Source organism: Syzygium oleosum, unplaced genomic scaffold (assembly GCF_021117445.2).
Source record: "Syzygium oleosum isolate NSW1041296 unplaced genomic scaffold, Sole_v2.1 Sole_v2.06, whole genome shotgun sequence".
Taxonomy (NCBI): Eukaryota; Viridiplantae; Streptophyta; class Magnoliopsida; order Myrtales; family Myrtaceae; genus Syzygium; species Syzygium oleosum.
This window is the reverse complement of record NW_026607490.1, coordinates 3,537,290-3,555,829: the sequence shown is the minus strand read 5'-3', so window position 1 is coordinate 3,555,829 and position 18,540 is coordinate 3,537,290. Positions and strand designations below refer to the sequence as shown.

General features: G+C 38.1%; 1 long non-coding RNA gene and 1 pseudogene across 1 annotated transcript; one reads left to right on the top strand and one right to left on the bottom strand.

Annotated features, from left to right (window-relative positions):
• Positions 1-923: 923 nt before the first annotated feature.
• Positions 924-12,052, bottom strand: LOC115683022 (disease resistance protein L6-like; annotated as a pseudogene).
• LOC130138382 (uncharacterized) lies at positions 10,551-13,629 on the top strand. The gene is made up of 3 exons (XR_008816786.1): positions 10,551-10,744; positions 11,514-12,076; positions 12,539-13,629. It is a non-coding gene; the product is annotated as an uncharacterized LOC130138382 (long non-coding RNA).
• The last annotated feature ends 4,911 nt before the right edge of the window (positions 13,630-18,540 follow it).

Below are 18,540 nucleotides of genomic sequence, written 5' to 3'. Positions count from 1 at the left end.
GAATTTAAAATAGTTATGTTTTCGCTTCAATGTCATTAAGTAACTTTCACCTTTAATAAAAGAAGGACCAAACAGGCCGTAAGTACAACACCGTCTGTGCATTGATTGAAGGGGAGAAAATCCGAGTCACCGACGGTGGGAGTGCGCAGCGGGGACTATTGTAGTAATCCTACGAGGATCTACGTCTACCCGAAGATATCGGGCGATTTCCCTAACCACTCTACCGATGGCGTGCTATTTGCTACTCGGGTGGGTAATTGGATCAATCCCGCCAGTTGAAGAGCAAGCGCGAAATACATATCACTTGGGACAACACTGTTGTCCGTTACGATTTTGAATGAAATCTCTTCTATCTGATCATATATAGTCTTGTTCTTGAAACTCTTCGTTTATGTTAATTTAATCCACTATCTAAGATTGTATCAAAGGAGGACGCAAAAAGAAGTGCAAAGTAAACTATGTTTCTGTCGCCATGGGCTCTTTGATCTTTCTTTTTCTTCTGCATAAGTTCTTGCTTAAGTCATTGAATATTCATGTCTTCTCTTTTGCCTAAAAGCCGTCGTGCATGGATTTGGGTTTGTTGTTTTAGTAAGTCAAATTGGTCCTTCAAAAGGCCATCACATCAACTTGGACAAATTGTACACGAGATTGATTGAATTCGTTAATTTCTTTCCCAATGAGATGGACCTGTTTCTGTTTATATACTTTAAAGACGAGTATGAATGGTGGTAGTGAAATTACAATTCGTGATGGACAAGACGCCTGGATCAACAATGGAAAAAGCCTTAAAGGAAAAGAATTCTGGGAGTCACCTGTTTGCCTGAAAGGCAAAGGACGAAGGATATGGTCTAGGAAAAAAACATGAATATTGTTTTTATGTTTATTGAGTGTCATAGAGTGGTTAACCGATGAGTCTCGGACAATAGCAGCAAAGACAGATTCATGAAGCATGTTTCTACGGGGGGACATCTCGACATAATGAGATGCATACCCTGAATTGGAACAGATTAACAAGTAGAATCCAAACAAATTCGTGATATAAATAGGGCACTTGCACACCATCGTCTTTTTGTGGAGAAAAAAAAAGGATTGAATGATTGATTGAAAAGGAAAAGAATAAAACCCGATAAGAACCGAAAGAGACGAGAAGCTGAGGTTGTTTCGCCAATCAGCTCTTGAGACCAGAAGGATATGGGCATTAACACTCTTTCAACTGCGAGTCATAGTCATCTTGCCACATGTTTCGAAGGAAAAAAGAAGCAAAGTACTCGGCCTCTTCATCATCGCTCTCTTTCTCGTCCTCGTTGTTGCCATTGCATTCGCCTTCGCCTTTTGCCTTCCTCCTTCTCATCATCATCGTCCACGGAATGAACCCCCAAAGGCCCACGAGATGACTACAGAACCTCTTACGCATTGTCGTCTTAGTTGCCATCATCGTCCTCGCCATTGTATTCACCATCGTCGTCATATTCATCACCATTGTCTTCCTTGTTGTTGTCGTATTCGTTGTCGTAATCATCACCGTCATCTTGCTGAGGAGAGGGAGGTTTGAAAATATCATGTTTAAGGTGGATTAAACATCTTAAGAAGAAAAGGTTTATCAATAATCCCTAGTTTAAACACCCAAACGCAAGCAACTAGCAAGAATCAACAGAATCTCTTAATTTCGTCCAAGTTGACTAATAGAAATGCCGACTTAACTTTTTTTATTACTTTTTTTCTCAATCGGTAGGTACTTGGATTTGAAGAAAGTAAGGCAAAGCAGGGGACTATGATGTGCCGAAAGCCCTTCTTTTGATTGAAGACCGATAGTTTCAATGTCAATTTCTTCAATCACACTTTTTAGTTGCAGCAAGCTGGCGATCTAGAGCAATAACTATCGCTAGATTTAATTTCAGCTTTTCAAAAAATCAGCACGAGTTTTGAACAGAGAACAGATTTCAGCTGAATTTTATGTGGTTGTCGTCTCTTACCTCCTCTTCGGCTTCTTCATTGTCCCTCTCTTCCTCATCGTCATCGCCGTCGCCATAGCCATCACCTTCGCCTTCCTCGTTGACATCATTGTTCTCAACGTTATCGTCCACGGAACAAATCGGCGAAGGCAAGCGAGATGACTGCGAAACCTCATGCACACTGTTGTCCTCGTCATCCTCGCCGTCCTCCTCCTCATCCTCGTCGTCCTTGCTATCGCTGTTGCCATCGCCTTCACCTTCCTTGCCGACATCGTCGTTCTCATCGTTATCATCCATGGAACAAACCGGTGAAGGCCCGCGAGACGAATGCACATCGTCGTTCTTGTCATCCTCGCCGTACTCATCCTCATTGTCCTCATGCACATCGTTGTCATTGTCGTCATCCTCCTTGCCTTCGTTCTCGTCATCGTCATCCTCCCTACCATCGTCCTCGTCCTCGTCCTCGTTCTCGTCCTCGTCCTCGTCATCCTCCCTGCCGTCGTCCTCGTCATTGTCCTCAAGCTCGTCACCATCATCTTGCTGAGACAGGGAGATTCGAAAATATCATATCTAATGTGGATTAAACATCTTAAAGATGAAAACAGATTGCCCAAATATCATATGATTATAATCCTCAGTTTGAACACCCAAATGCAAACACCTAGCAAGAATCAACATAAAAGGGTTTTCTCGTACTTAATCACCCTAAGAACGCTTTCTAAAGCATCAATCGAACATAAATCTATTAGAATCAAGCAGCATTCACAAATTCGCATATCTTCATTCCCTCAAACTTCGAACAGAGCAACCGTTAGGCTTGGAGCTACTTCTTCATGACTTTCCCAAGACTTGACACATATGAGGAAAAGAAGGAAATTTGATTTTGGAGACAAAAGTGGATTTTTGCAGGATCATGTACTGGTATGATAGTTGTCGGAAATGGCGTCAGGTTGGTGTCATAGCTTGATGTGTTAGCCCTCAACAAAGGTGGTGGCCGGGGATGATGCTCGCTTGATTAATGGCCGGTAGATTGTCTGTGGCGATAGTGGTGCCACTGCCGTTTGATACATACAAGGGTTCGCAAGCCCTCGCCTGTGAGCAACAAGGGCCGACCGCCCTCACCGATACCCAACGAGGGTCATGGGCCCTCACCGACGCAGTCCGATGGTCTTACCTTCTTTTTCAAAAATAAATTTTTATCTTTGTAATTCTTTTAATTCATATTCTCTTGTCTTTTACCCCCTTTTTTCCCCTAATTTTTTGTATTTTTTTTTCTAACTGATTTGCACTGAGTAAGGCTTAATGAGACACCACACTACTACCAGCACATCACACTTCAGCAAACTTGAAGGAAAGATGAACATAATTTTGCTAGAGAGAGCTCACTCTTTAGTCTCCAATTTTGGCCATGAATACAACATGTAGTATAGCCATCAATATCAATTGATTGTGGTAATATGAGAAAATGTGATCGAGCAAGTTGCTGATTACACTGGATTGAGATGTTGTAATTGCCCTAGTTATACTCATGTGAAAGATGGCACACTGAAGCTAAGGGCAAGGAGACACATATTCGTAAACTATGCACATGATGCACATATGAGGTTTTACCCAGATTTATGATAAGCAAAGACGTTACCTTTAACGAGTATGCTCTATCTTATGATAGGAGAGAGTAACCACTTGTAAAGACAGATCTAATTGGTGTACATATAAATAGGTGGAGTTGCAAAAAGAGCCCAAATATTAGCAGAGTGCCGATGAGGTGATAGATTTGTAGAGTGGCGGTATTGTATAGCAACTTATTGATACTTGGTGGTGAGCGCAGACTTGAGGCTTTGCAGTGTCAGTTAAGGTGGATGAGTTGGTGTGTTAGTTGAATGTGAACGTCTAGCTGGGGAATTTGCGAGAAGTGGAGAAGGTGTCGCATATAGAGATGCGAAGAGAGAGGGAAATTGGAATTTAAAGAATGACTAAGAGGAGTTATGTGAGAAAAGTCCGAAGCACCACAACATGTAGCTCATAAGATTTGTAAATACCCCTCTTGCTGCACGTTTACAGCATCATTTAAGTTGTCACTGTGCATCTGGAAGGAGGCGGAGCATATATCTCATGTTTCACATGCTAGTACCGTTGATTGTTAGAGGTATGCCATGTGTGGGTGTAGTATTAGGTTTGATCTTTCACACGCTATTGGTAATTTATATTATCAGCCTGTGTACACATGAATGGGTCCTCCAGACATGGTAATGGGACTTGGCTAGTGATTTTGGCGCGGAAATTGAGCACAGTAATGACCGATGCTGATTGGCAGTTTTGCATCAGTGCTAACATGTGTGAGAAGATTCTTGGGGCAGAGATTCCTGTAGACATGGATGATCAGTTGAAGAAAAAAAAAATCCTCTTTGAAGATTTTCCAAATTAAAATCACAATTACATTCTCCAACATGAAACTTTAAAGATGAAAGTTAATTAAATCAGAACAGTGTATAAAATAAGAATTTTTTTTTGTAAAATGCCAATGAAATCTTATTATTTTGGATTAACAAAGATTGATATTATCTATAAAGTGTTAATGAAAATATATCAAGATGTGTCATCGTGAATAATGTTTTTAGAGTATTTTTGGATATTTCTATAACGTCTTATATGCTTTATGTAAAAGTATCCCGCCAATAGTAAGGAAAATAAATAAAATCTTTAATATAGTTAGTAAAGAGACTTAATATATTTTAGACTAATGAAATTAAAAATAAAAAATTCACCGAGAAAGTTAGTTTTTGAGATAAGAGAGACAAAGTTGACAAACAAAAAAAAAAGAGAGATAAATTATAGATAAGTTATTATAAGAGCAATGATGTAGAAGAGACTTCTAAGTTTTTTACTATATCAAAGAATTTGTTTTTTTTTTTTCATTACTATTAGCGAGATACTTTTGTATTGTATATATAAAAAGTAATATAATTATGTAAGAATACATTAAAAAATTCTTTAATATACTATTAATTATGGCAACTAGATTCTAAATAGAAATAGAAAAAATAGAAAAAGAAAGAATTTGGCCATCACTTCGTAATTGAACGATTGAGGACAATTTTTCTTTTTTGTGTAGATAGGGTGGATTTCGTCATATTGGGGGTGGAAATAGCACCACCCTTATTTTAGGTTGTCTTGCGAGTTTTAGTTTAAGAAAAATGGTATTAGAGATTGAGCGAAATACGGGATGAGGATTGGGTGGAATCGAGGTTGGAATTGGGAAATTATTTTTTTATGTTAGAATCTCCTAGTTTGTAGTGGATTTATTATTGTCACTCTTCGGTGGATCTAGATCACTTTTTGAACTGAACTACGCAAACCGTGGTGTGTTGAATCAATTTCCTATTTAATTGTCGGATATCTTGTGATTTTGGTACATCGCATGATCCTATTCCACAATATCGAATTTATCAAGTGAAAAAAGAAGATATGAAGTTGCATACTCAATTTTTGGGGGGTAAAAATAGGCTCCATGTCCTTTGAGTGATTGTGATAGCACAGAATGAAGTAAAGGCACAAATAGGAAGAAGGAGAGTATGAATTCTCAGTCAGATGGTGAGTGATGTAAGATACCTGACCTTACTTCCTAAGTTGACACACATATAAAAAATGAAAATTCCTAGTAAGATGGGGATTTTTAATGAGATTGTCCATGGTTGCACATTTTAGAATCATTTTATTGTCTCTCTTCACTAGAATAGAACAAAAATGGAAAGCGAATAAAGTAGACGAAACATTGATGAATATGAATAGAAACAAGGCGCACCTGTTCCATTAGAGGATCCCCTATTTCTGCTTCACAGTCGTAAAAAGTTGTTTCAACTTCAGAGTCTGATGCTTGTGTTGATGGATTTAGAAACTTCTCTCTGTAAGACTCCCAAGTGATGCTTGAACCATCTGGACCAGTGTCGAGTAACTCCCCACAATCCCTCATCTGTATCTGGCACTCCTTTGGTATTTTTGAGCTCGATGCATCAATAATCATTTCCATTGATCTGCACCTATAAACTTTCAACTGCTCCAAACGCTCTAATTCGTCCATGCCGTCGACAACCTGCAGGCTCTGGCACCCTACAATACCTAACCACATCAAGTTCTTCAAGTTTGACAAACCGCCTATCTTTTTTAACGAAGTGCACTCTTCGACAGAAAATACTCCGAGTGGTTTGAACGTAGAAGCAAATTGAATCTCATGTAGCTCTGGGCACCTTGACAGCTTGAATACTTGAAGCATCTTTAGGGAGCTTGAGACAAGGGACACTCTCCTGCCACCATTAGTCAACTCGGGAGCTTGTCGCTCATTGAACCCGGGCTCCTCCGACAGATTAACCAGCCTCTCTAAAGATTTGCAGTCCTCAATACATAATCCCTCCAATGATATTAAGTCACCGAGAAATTGAACTTCGACTAAGTCAGTGCAAGAAGACACCTCGGCTTCCCTCAGTTTTCTTAAACTTGATGGAATGGATAATCTTTTGACGAGTTCGCACCTTTTGATAGTCAAACGTTCCAACTGAGGAAGCCCATCGAGCTGTACTTGTTTCACTTGAGTGCGATCGAGCTCTAGAACTGTCAAGTTTGATGGAAGTTGTTCCAGGGATAGGAAGTCTAGTCCATACATAGTAAGTTCTTTCAGCAGAGAAAGGGAGCCCAACTCTGTAGGCGGTGCGTGGACATTTAAAAGGCACAACTGCTGCTTCCTCAGTTTGGATAACCTCCCAATCCACTGCAAGTCACAAGTTTGAATTATATTTGATGTGGCCTTAGATTCAGAGCCATCAGATAGGAGCAGTTCTACTAGATTAGTAAGGTTTGAGAGGTTAGGGACGGTTTGCAACGAAGTAGATCTCAGCCGTAGAGTTGTCAAACTTTTGGGGAGCTCCGGCAACTCTTGGATCTTATGACAATGCTCTAAGTCTAGTGTTTCAAGGCGACTAAGCTCGCTCATTGTACTGGGCACTTTCGCAATTGGTGTGGACGATACATTGAGAGATGACAAGCTTGGCAGTCTACCAATGGAATCCTGTAATACTGTAATAGGCGTGTGTGATACATCCAACTTCATCAATGACTCTAATTTCGAAACTGATTCCGGGAGTTCACTCAAGCTATCACAATTCCTAAGAGAGAGGTGCTGAAGATTTGGTAACTCTCCAATTTGTTCAGGCAATTTTCCAAGATTCCGACATGACTCAATACTCAATTCAGTCAGCCACCTCAGTATTGGATTTTCCAATAGAGCAGTCAATTTCCATCAAAGCTGAACATTCAAAAATGGTCAACTTCTCTAAAACTGAGTATTCGGAAAAGGTTGGTGTCCTGTATATCGACATATTATTTTCAAGAGTGAGAACCTTCAATTTCCTCCCCTCCTACAAAAGCCAATGAAACATCAGAACGGACAACAGGATGTCTGTTACATAGGGATTTAGGTTCCCAACATGGATCATTTGTCCTTTGATCCTCTCACTAAATGAGAAAATTAGACTATTAAGTCCATTGAAATTTGTCCTTCATTAATTGAGAAAGTTAGACTAAGAGGGAAACTGACATACCTGGATTAGGCTCCTGATATGGTCATCCGTGAACCCATGGCCAACAAGATTCCCCACAACCACGTTTTCTAGATGCAAATTGGTTGCCTCAAAACGTGGATGACGTTCAGAACTTCCATCAGGGTAAAACAAACTGATCCATTTCAACTCTGAAAGACAGCCCGCAAAGTCGCCTTGGCAGGTAATGTTATGCAACCATAGCAGCCGAAGACGTGGGAACCGCTTAATTTGCTCAGCAGTGACAATTATGTGATCATCGGTCCCTGACCAATTTGTCAAATCCAGTGCTTGAACGCTACTCTTGATCTGCTAATGACATTGAGGAGCAGTTGCAGGAATTTGTCAGTATCATACAATTTTATTTCGTGAAAGAGAAGGAAAAATGAAATAGGAGAGTCGCTCCCAATTCAGAAATGTGAATCCTCAATTATGAACACGGTAAGTAATTTTCTATTCAAATTAAATTTGGTCATACTTTACCTCTGTTGATCTTAATTCGCGAATGATGTCGTCTGTAGCCCACAGCCTAGAATGCTCTTGATTAGCAACTGCCCTTCCAAGATCTCTAAATTGATCATGCATCCAAAACTTATTACCCTCTAAAACCTTTATTGTGCACCTGTTAATAAGGACATCAATAGCATACTCTGGGCTAAACCCACAATCTTTCCATGCCAAGACTGGATTAGTCTTATCTTTACCGATGAAAAAGCACGCAACATCGAGAAATATCTGTTGTTGATCCATTTCTAAGGCATCGTAGGTGATCCTTAGCTTTCCCAAGACATCACTATTAGGTGTTTTCCTTAACTTCTCTAGCATCTCTTGCCATATTTTTTTCTCTTCCTGAAGAAAAAGCAATGAACCTATTGCTCGAAGAGCTGAAGGTAGTCCGCCCGTTGTAGAGACGATGTCTTTTGAAAAAGTGTCATAACCGTCTGGAGGAATGTCGGCATCGAAGGCATGCCTGCTAAAAAGTTGAAGTGCGTCTTTGTCGCTCAACACCTCCATTTCATAAGGCACGATTTCATACTTCAATCCTCTGATTTTCAGAACACTTTTATCCCTAGTGGTAACAAGTATCCTAGTGCCAACGAACAAAGGATTAATTCCAATAAGGTATTCAATCTGGTTTCCCTCGTTAACATCATCCAATACAACTAGTACCTTCTTGTTGCAAATTGTTTCTCTAATCGTATTGATCCCATGATCAATGTTATCAATGTTGCGAGCCACTCTAGAATTAGAGATATCAGACAACAATTGTTCTTGCAGCTTGACTAAGCCCTTGGTTTTTGCCATTTCCCCTACGCCATCAAGAAAGCTGCAGTTTTTCCCAAAGCGAGGACATAGTTGGTTATAGACAATCTTGGCAAGTGTTGATTTACCGATGCCACCCATCCCGTAAATTCCAATAAGCCGTGCACCACCAGATTGGGTGTCTAATAAACTATTTATGGCTGCTATTCGATCCTCCATTCCAACTAAATCTCCGGTCACTTTTCTTTGTCTTGTCTTGAGCCTAACCACAACCTCGCTAACAACAGCCTCGATAAGATCCCCATCGCTGCCACAAAGTTGAACAGTTTCAATTGATAAAAGATAACAAATTCGTTTAATTGCATGTTGACCAACCATCTACGTAGTAACCGGGTGGGAACGCGAGGTCAAAACTTTAGCTCTACATTATTATATCACTTGAAACAAGAAAACTTAATTTCCATCAATTGTCTTAAGTAATATATATAACTTAATTGAATTTCTTTTCATGTTGCATGTTCTTGTGCGAGGTTTACCAGCAATTTATTTTCATGGTCACTCTACTTATTAGTTATGGGTTATCACATGTATGATGTCAATATATATAGACATTTGTCTTTATCATCGTGAGGCAACTAGAATTTCTTTTTGGGGGTCGGGAGGCAACTAGAAGTATTCAATGGAAAAGGGCACGAAACAAACGGGACAGGACCAAGATGGATTACGTTACACTCAAAACTTCAGGAACATGATGAATTTACAGACCTGAACATCCATCACAAGTTTATGTTAAAGGAATAGAGAAAGAGAAATGTTTGATTATTAAAAGGATAAATGCACCAAAAGTCTTAAAACTTATTGCGAAAATGTCATTAAGTGCTAAAATTTTCAAAAGTGTAATCAAATACTAAAACTTGTTAAAATGATATAATCAAATAGTTTCGTTAGCTCCGTCCAAATTGATGGATTTAAATGAAAACTATTGACCTGGCATTAAAGAATAGGCCAAAAAACTAAAAAAAACTATGAATAAATAAAGGGGCACAAAGGACAGTGGAAAGAAATCTTGCTTGCTCCATCTCCAGTAATTTTTTTCTTCAACCTGATCATTTGTTGATTCTTCATTAAAACTTTTCATGGTTGCTTTGAATGAGTTCTTGAGATAGGAGTTTGAAATACTACATGGAAGCACTACTGGACACTACTGGCCATGGCTGCGAGCTAGAAGAAACTCCAACCACCATGGCCGAATGATTGAGTTCAACGAAGATCGAGCGATCCTTGCCCCAAGCTCAACGAAGCTCTAGCCACCATGGTCAAACTCGATGAAGCTCAAGAAGCTGTGGCCGTGGCCGTGAGCTCAAAGACTCTCCAGCTGCCATGGTTGCAAGCGCCAAGTCTCTCCCTCCGGGCTTAGGCCAAGGCAAGCGGCCTCCAACGGAGTTCTTAATGGTGGCTAAGGTCGCACAACCTCAAAATGGAGGTCGTGTGACCACACATACAAGGTTTCGCGCTTGGTTTGAGGCCCAAACTGAAACCCGAGTCTATTCGTGTGCGGTGATGTGGTGCACGATTTTAATGGTGGCAAACCATAATGGTGGCGGCGGCGAACTGATCTGGTGATGGTGGTGGACGAGTTCAGCAATGGTGGTCGAGTTCTTGTGGTGCTAGGTGGTGGTGGGGGATGAGTTTGGTGGTGTTTTAAGTGTGGAGTTGGTTGTGGAGGCTGAATCTTGGTCGTGGTGGAGGTGGTGTTTGATTCCGTGGTGGTTGTCTTTAATCGCTAGGGTAGCCGGCAAGGCAGTAGGTGGTGATGTTGTTCGAGTCTAGCAGCAGGTGTTTAGGCAACGGCTGCCGGCGACCATGGACAGCTTCAATGACCAGCAGCACTACTGTTGATCAACAAGCGTCGATAGCGGCGATCTGACTGATGAAAATGGTGTAAGTGGAGCGGCTTAATGAAGTGAATTTTTTTTTTATCCTTATCCTTCCTCATTTCTATTATTAGAATCTTTTAATCATTTTTTCTTTTTAATTTTTCAAGTTTTTTCTAATATGGCGCTTGGGAAGTGCCACATCGGCGCCACATGTTATAAGAAAATAACATAAAAATCATGTTAGCATTTTCCTTTAACCAAGTTAGATGGACTTAATAGAGAGATTTGATTGCATAAATTTGACAAGTTTTAGGACTTGTTTGCACTTTTTGACAGTTAATGACTCAATCGTACTTTCGTGACAAATTTTAAGAGTTCTAGAGCACTTTTTCCATTATTAAATCAAGTAGAAGAATCGAGATTTCTGGTAAAAAAATTTGGAAGAATGAAAATATAAATGTATGATGAATTATGGCAATATTAGATCTACTTATTTCTTTTGACGTGGAAAAGAACTTTACAAATGCAACTCCATACAGTTCCATAATCAAGTTCTCTAGCAAACCTTAGGAATTGTAATACATTCACGGATCAATTTGGTATAAAAAAGATGAAGCAAAGCCAAATTCTTATACAATGGAACATAGTCAAAAAAGAAAATGTAATAATCCTACTAGGTCCGAATAAATTTGGATATCTCATGATTTAGAAAAAAGTAAAAGAACAAATTGAGACTTTCCATTTCACTTGAGGAAAATTGGAGTTGGAATATAATTAATGAATTTTTATCAAATTTATAGCCTGATTGTAAAATATAATTTTGACATTCACAGTTAGATGATTACCCTGGATATTTCTTCAGTTCCCACCCCTTGGTGTCATCAACTTCGCTGAGAGCCTGACGCCACGTCTTTATTTCCTCGGAGCTGAACTTCTTCTTCTCATCCTCCATCTTTTGCTCCAAAGTCAATATGGCATCACGGTATAACGAGGTTTTCAGCTTCACATCAGCAGGTTTCACGTCATAAAAGATGGGCAATATCACCTTCTCATTCCCCTCTTCAGATTGAGAGGTGTTCTCCACCATCTTTGCAAGCTCTCGGAGGCACCAGTGACTCGAAGCATATTTCATGGAGAAGATGGGTATGTAAAGCTTGGAGTCGTCGATCGCTAACAGAAGGTTGCCACTAATTCTTTCTCCTGGTCGAAGCTCTTCGTCATCGATAAAAACGCGAATCCCGACATCTACCAAGGCGTGGTAGAGGCTATTGGTGATTCCCCGACGAGTATCGGGCCCTCTAAAACTCAGGAACACCTGGTACTCACCTCCTAATGGATTGGTGGTGCTCATTCCTGTCTCTGAGTTTGCCATAGGAGCTCACTTTGCACTTAGCAGGTCACCCCCCTCTCTTTCTCTCTATTATATAGGCGTTTTCCATCTAGTACGTTGAACTGGGTATAAGAAATTTCGGACGAACAGGAGATATTGTTGACATACTTTTATGCTCTTTTTTGCTTGATTTTGAAAAGTACGAACATTTGTTTATACGTAGAAGATTGGCAATTAGTTTAATAATCTACTAATACTTATTCTCGTGGCTTACCAACTCTTTTAAAGTTACTATTATTTGATATCATCAAACTTAATTTGACTGATATATTAACATTTGTCACGTTAAATAGCAATTAACTTTAGTCACTACGCAACTTTTTATCCTGTTTGGTTTTGAAAAGTACCAACAATTATTTATCCTTTCAAAATTTCTAACTACTTTAATATTATACCAACGTTTATTCTTCTGGCTTATTAGAAAACTGGCCTTCTTCGAAAATATCTGAAACATTTGCTTATGGATAGGACATGCCATGGCAACGCCAAGTTTATAATTTGAAGCATTTTGTTAAGCCAGGGCCGATGAGCTTGAGCCTCGCCCAAGGCCGGCGAGGCCGATGAGCTTGAGCCTCGCTAGTCGTTGCCATGGCCGGCGACCAGCAGAGGAAAAGAAAAGAGAAAAAAGAAAGAAAAAGGATTAAAAATAATAAAAAAATTCGATTTTTTTAAAAAAATCAAGAAAAGAAAAATAAAAGTAAAATGTGTTTTGTGAAAGAAAGTGAGGTGAAAGAAGATATGGAAAATGTTTTCCGCTTTTCCTCACTTTTGAAGGTGTTTTTTCCATTGGTGGAAAATATTTTCCATGACTAGTTTATTTTTCATGAAACGAACGCCCGAAAATCAAGAAAAAGTTTTCCTAAAAGTTGTTTTCTGTGAAATGAATGAAGCATAAGTTTAAAGAACAATTATTTAGGGTTACGATATCTAGACCAGAGAAAAAAAAAGGTGATTAGGACTTCGAGGAAAGAGGACTTAGAAAACATCATAAGAAATTGGAATTTGGAATTCCATTGTGATCTCATGTATGATATAATTCACATCTTTCCACCTCATCTTTAATCAAGATTCCAATGCGACAACTAAGGCGCCATATCGCGCCACCCTTTTTGGATCACATTTCAAAGCACATTCACAATGCACAAGCTAGATATAATTATTGCGAATTTTTAATATGCGCACATGTATAGGTTTGGACAAATCAGCGAAACCGACACCGCACCCAAACAAAATTCTTTCGAAAATGAGCATGGCCAGGTCTTGGGCTGCAGCGTTGAACACATGAGGAAGATCCTGTTGGAGAAACATCTCAAAATATTTTGACAATCTCAAAACTCTTTTTGGTATAATGTTTACTATGATATTTGCAGATCGTGACATTAAATTAAAGAAAGAAGTGATATCCGTGAATGAATCTGTCCTGTTCATGAACATCACAAACGGACTTAAAGATCAACAGGTGATGATGTTTATGTCATTGCTGAAGATATCATGCCATTAATTATGTTTGAACAACAACCATTTGAGGATGTTCGTTGGATAATCAAATATAGCCGTTGTTGACCGGAAATGCGTAGCAGAAGGATGGGAAATCGTCAAAGAATTGTAAAACAATAAATTGAAAATCACAAATTTGTCAATTAATCTACAAATTTGTTAGATGACGTTGAAAAGAATTATGTTTCTCGAAAATTTCTCTTTTCGACAAAACAAATTTCTACATAAATAAAATCGAACAATAAATTGAAATCATAGAACCTTTAATATACATGGAATACCCACAAGAAAGAAAAAACAAAATATATGAAATCTTAATTATGGCAACTATATCTTATATAATAATAGAAAAACTAAAAAAAGAAGGAAAGTAAACAAGTTTAGGCCACCATTTTAAATTGCGATTCATTAAATTTCGAAATGGAGAAAATCCTTTTTTAAGACAATCATTTAATTAGTAGCCGTGCAAAATGTGGTCCTTGATGATTATGTTTAACCCAAAAAATATCAGAATCGTATTTGGTGGTCTAATTGGCACTTGCCACGTTTATTTTTTCTAGATTAAACAACTAATATTTTATTTCCAACTCCATTGGCGTGCAAGATTAAAGAATTAATAAAGTGGGCTGAAACTTTGATTGGACTCGAAAGAGCGAATTGACACAAAGTTTCACGGGCATAAAAGAGATGTGTCGGCTTTATCTACATAACTCCACGACTGTCGATGTCCAAAGTGATGTTCTCTCGGACGATAAAGCAGAAAAAATCAATAAAATGAAATGCCGCGATCACATGGAAACATTGCCAATTAACTGAATATATCTCTATCCTTATAAAAGTTCGCAGATTAAATTTAAAGAACAATTAATTAGAGTTACGATATTTATATCAAGAAAAAAAAAGATGATTAGGACTTCGAGGAAGGAGGACTAAGATAACATTATAAATATTTTATGATCTTTAAGAGAAAGGGAGAGAGAGAATCTATAAAGATTTACATCTTTACTCAATTGGCTTGTCTTAACAAGTTATTAGAGGAGTGTATTTATACTTGAACAATATGCATAGGAAAGGAAATTAACTGTACTAGAGAATCACGAATTAAATAATATGCCTAATATCTAATATTATCCCTAACGATATTCTCTAGCAAGGAAATTTTTAACCTCCATAAATATACTCTATCACTCCCCCTCAAGCTGGAGCATTTAGTTTGCATATAATTGGTGCAACTTTCTTCAAAAGTATGTGATAAAGATGAAGCACTGTGTAAGATGGGCCTTACACTAAACGACAAGCACTAAAGCAACACATGTTTAGAAAGTTGACGTATCTTTCTCATATAACCATGATAGAATCGTGTGGAAACCAACTTGAATTGCGGCAAACTAAACTGCATCACCCCATAGTGCTCCTCTTTGGCTACTTGATGAAGGTGTGCTCGACTCCGGCGCTAACAGCTACCTAGATACTTGATGACATCACCCACCCCACAGTGCTCATCTTCGGTTGCTCAATGAAGGTGTGCTCGACTCCGGTGCTCACAGCTACTTGGATATTTGACGGCGACTTCGCTCGTCGATGATGCTCGCGATTAGAAGAGAGTACCACAACGAATAAGCGTTGTTGAGTGTTGACAAAATCGGGAAGTTACTGAAGATGAGACGACTAAAACAACTAAAGCTAGCATAAAGGAAGAAAACGCTAAGGTTTGATTTAATTCCTTCTCTCTTGGTGGCTCTGATACCAAGACCACTATTAACTGTTCTAAAAGTTTAAACTGTTAGATGAATATGTAGTTTAATATTTAATTATTTTGACACTCCCCCTCATGTTTAGTCTGGTCTTCTTTTTTTTAACTAATATTAAGCGTGGAAATATTTAATTGAGGAGGCAAATGTGACCCGAAAAGATTCGAACTCAGGACTTCCAGCTATGATGCCATGTAAATATTTTAGGATCTTCAAGAGAGAGAGAAAAAGAGAATCTATAAACATTTACAACTTTACTCAATTGGCTTATCTTTACAAGTTATTAGATGAGGGTACTTATACCCAAACAGTATGCATAGGAAAGAAAATTTGCTATAATAGAGAATTACGAAATATTAAATAATATACCTAATATCTAATAATATCTCTAACGATATTCTCTAACAAGGAAATCTATAATCTCCATAAATATACTTCATCAAACATCATAACGAAATTAGAAATTCCATTGTTAGATGATTAAGTGTTTGCTTAATTGTATAATAAGAAATTTGGTCAGACGATTAACAAGAAGCTGGTAAGGAAACCTTCTCTAATTCTGAATATTTTGTAAAACCCAAAAAAAATTCCTCTAATGTTAGAAACCAACAACTTTATTTTCAAACGAAATTAAGGAAAGAGATGAAATAATTGATGTATTTCATTCATGTTAATGTTATCAGGGTCCAAAAATCATGTCAAGCTTAACTTAGGCTTATCAAAAGGAGAATAAGTTTACACGATTTAATGTGCTAGAGCTTATTTTTCTTCTTCTTTTTTCTATTGGAACTCCTATCCAAAAAGGAAAAAAAAAACAAACTTTTCTTCCCTGATGTTCAAATATCACCTTATGTTCTTCCTTAGTTAAAAAGAGTCTTTTTAAATGACAGCTTGTCCTTATGAACAATTCGTCCTTTGCTCAACGAAAATCTTATGATCCACTTTAATTAAGAGTGGTAATTTTTAAAGTGAGTAGATAAATTTGCAATATTAAAGAATACTAGGATTTAAATCATTCCGAAATGGAGAAAATCTCTTTTTGGGGCAATGGGTTAACTTGTAGCCATGCTAAGAATGGTCTTTGATGATTATGTTTAACCCCAAAATCATCGGAATCATAGTAGGTGGTCTAATTGGAGCTTACCACACTGATTTTTGCTAGATCAAATAATTTATTTTCAACTCCAATGGCCTACAAGATTAAGCAATTATTTGTCAGACGTGAGAGAAGTGATCCTTCGTAGACAGTCGAATTGAATTTTGAGGTTGAAATCGAGTGAAAAGGGAACAAGATAAAATAAAACAAAATGATAAAAGTCATAAAAAAACCCTAGGTTATGCCAACTGTGACACATATACTTTAAACTTTTTTCTTTAACACCAAAAATCCCAAACCTATAGCTGTGTAACACATTTACTCTCTGTCAAAGTTCTGTAAATGAGAATCGTTAAAAATCTGCCTACATGAACGGTAGAAAGCAAACAGTATTGATATAGAGCCCATGTAATTCAAGTGAAATAAAATTGGTGTTATTTTGAGTGAAAAATCATCTAACGAAATCTTGACTGATGATAAATGCGTCACAGCGGGTATAATTTGAGGTTTTTGATGTTGCAAAAAAGTTAAAGATAAAAATGTCACAATTTCGATTTTTTCCAAAAGAAAAAGGTATGAAACTTTGGATTGTACTCGAAAGAGGGAATACACAAAGTTTCACGCCACCACGTTTATTCAAACCAAAAGCCAAAAGGGCTTTTCTTAAAGGCAAAATTATTGGAACGTGTATAATGGGATCATTGGGATGTGTCGGCTTCAACTGGATGACTCCAAGATAGTCGATGTCCAATAAGATGTTCTCTGGGACCATAAACCAGAAAACAATAAATGAAATGTCGCAATCACATGGAAAAGTAGCAAAGTAACACAGTATAATCTTTATAAAAGGATTGGCAGATTAAGTTTAAAGAACAACTATTTAGGGTTATGATATTTATATCGAAAAAAAAATACAAAAAAGGTGATTAGGACTTCAAGGAAGGAGGACTAAGAAAACATCATAACGAAATTGGAAATTGGAATTCCATTGTGATCTAATGTGCATTTAAGTTGTGTTTGCCTAATTGTATAATAAGAAATTTGGTCCGACGATCAACAAGAATCTGGTTGGAAACCTACTTTAATTGTGAATATTTTGGATAGCTGAAAAGAATATATATATTCTTTATTTTCAAATGAAATTAGAAAAAGAAAAGAAATAATTGATGTATTTCATGTTATCATGCCAAAAATCATGTCGAGTTTAACTGAGGCTTATCAAAAGGAGAATAAGTTTACAAGATCTAATGTGCTAGTGCCTGTTTTTCTTCTACTTTTTCTTTCTGTAAGGAAGTCCTATCACCTTCTGTTCTTCCTTGGTCAAAAGGATAGCTTGTCCTTATGGATAAACCCTCCTTTGCTTGACCAAAATACCTGCGCCCCATTCACGATACATTTCATATCTTACCGCGTCATTATTAGTCACGATTCCAACGCAACAACCAAAGCGCTCCCCATATATTTCATGTCTTCACTGTAATTGCTCATCAAGATTCCAAAGCAACAGGTAAAAGCGCCGTATAACGACAAACGTTTTGGCCCACATTTCAAAGCACAATCACAATTCACAACACACGGTGGATCCCAGCGATGAGCATGGGGGAGGTACAATTGGAGACCCTACTCGTCGTACCAGCAGGAATTGCTCTTGATTCTTGGTTTTTGGGTCCTCCAACAGACCACCGGGAAGAATCTCTTCAAGAAATGAGGCTCAGGGAGCTCCTCTTGTGTAAATAAGTGAATAAATTTCATTACAAATAACATGATATGATTTTCTCTTTTAAGCTCCATTTATTTCGCGAAAAATATTTTCTTTATTTTCCAATTTTCGAATTGCTTAGAAAAATGAGGCGATGGAAAATATTTTCCTGCAAAAGCTTAAATTCAGGAAAATGATTTCCTCTTTAAAGTATCGAAAATCATTTTCCAAAATATGACTAGGTATCGGTACTTGGACTGGAAACTCTGAGCTTGGGTATGGGAACCCCAAGGCTCATTCTCGAGCCCTTGGCAGCGGGGCTAGGTCCTCGGTGCCTGGACCCATGTCCATCGAGGCTTTGCCCGAGGCCCAGGTTGTCGCACCTGGGTCCATAGAGGCTGGGCCCGATAATATTGAGGCTAGGCCT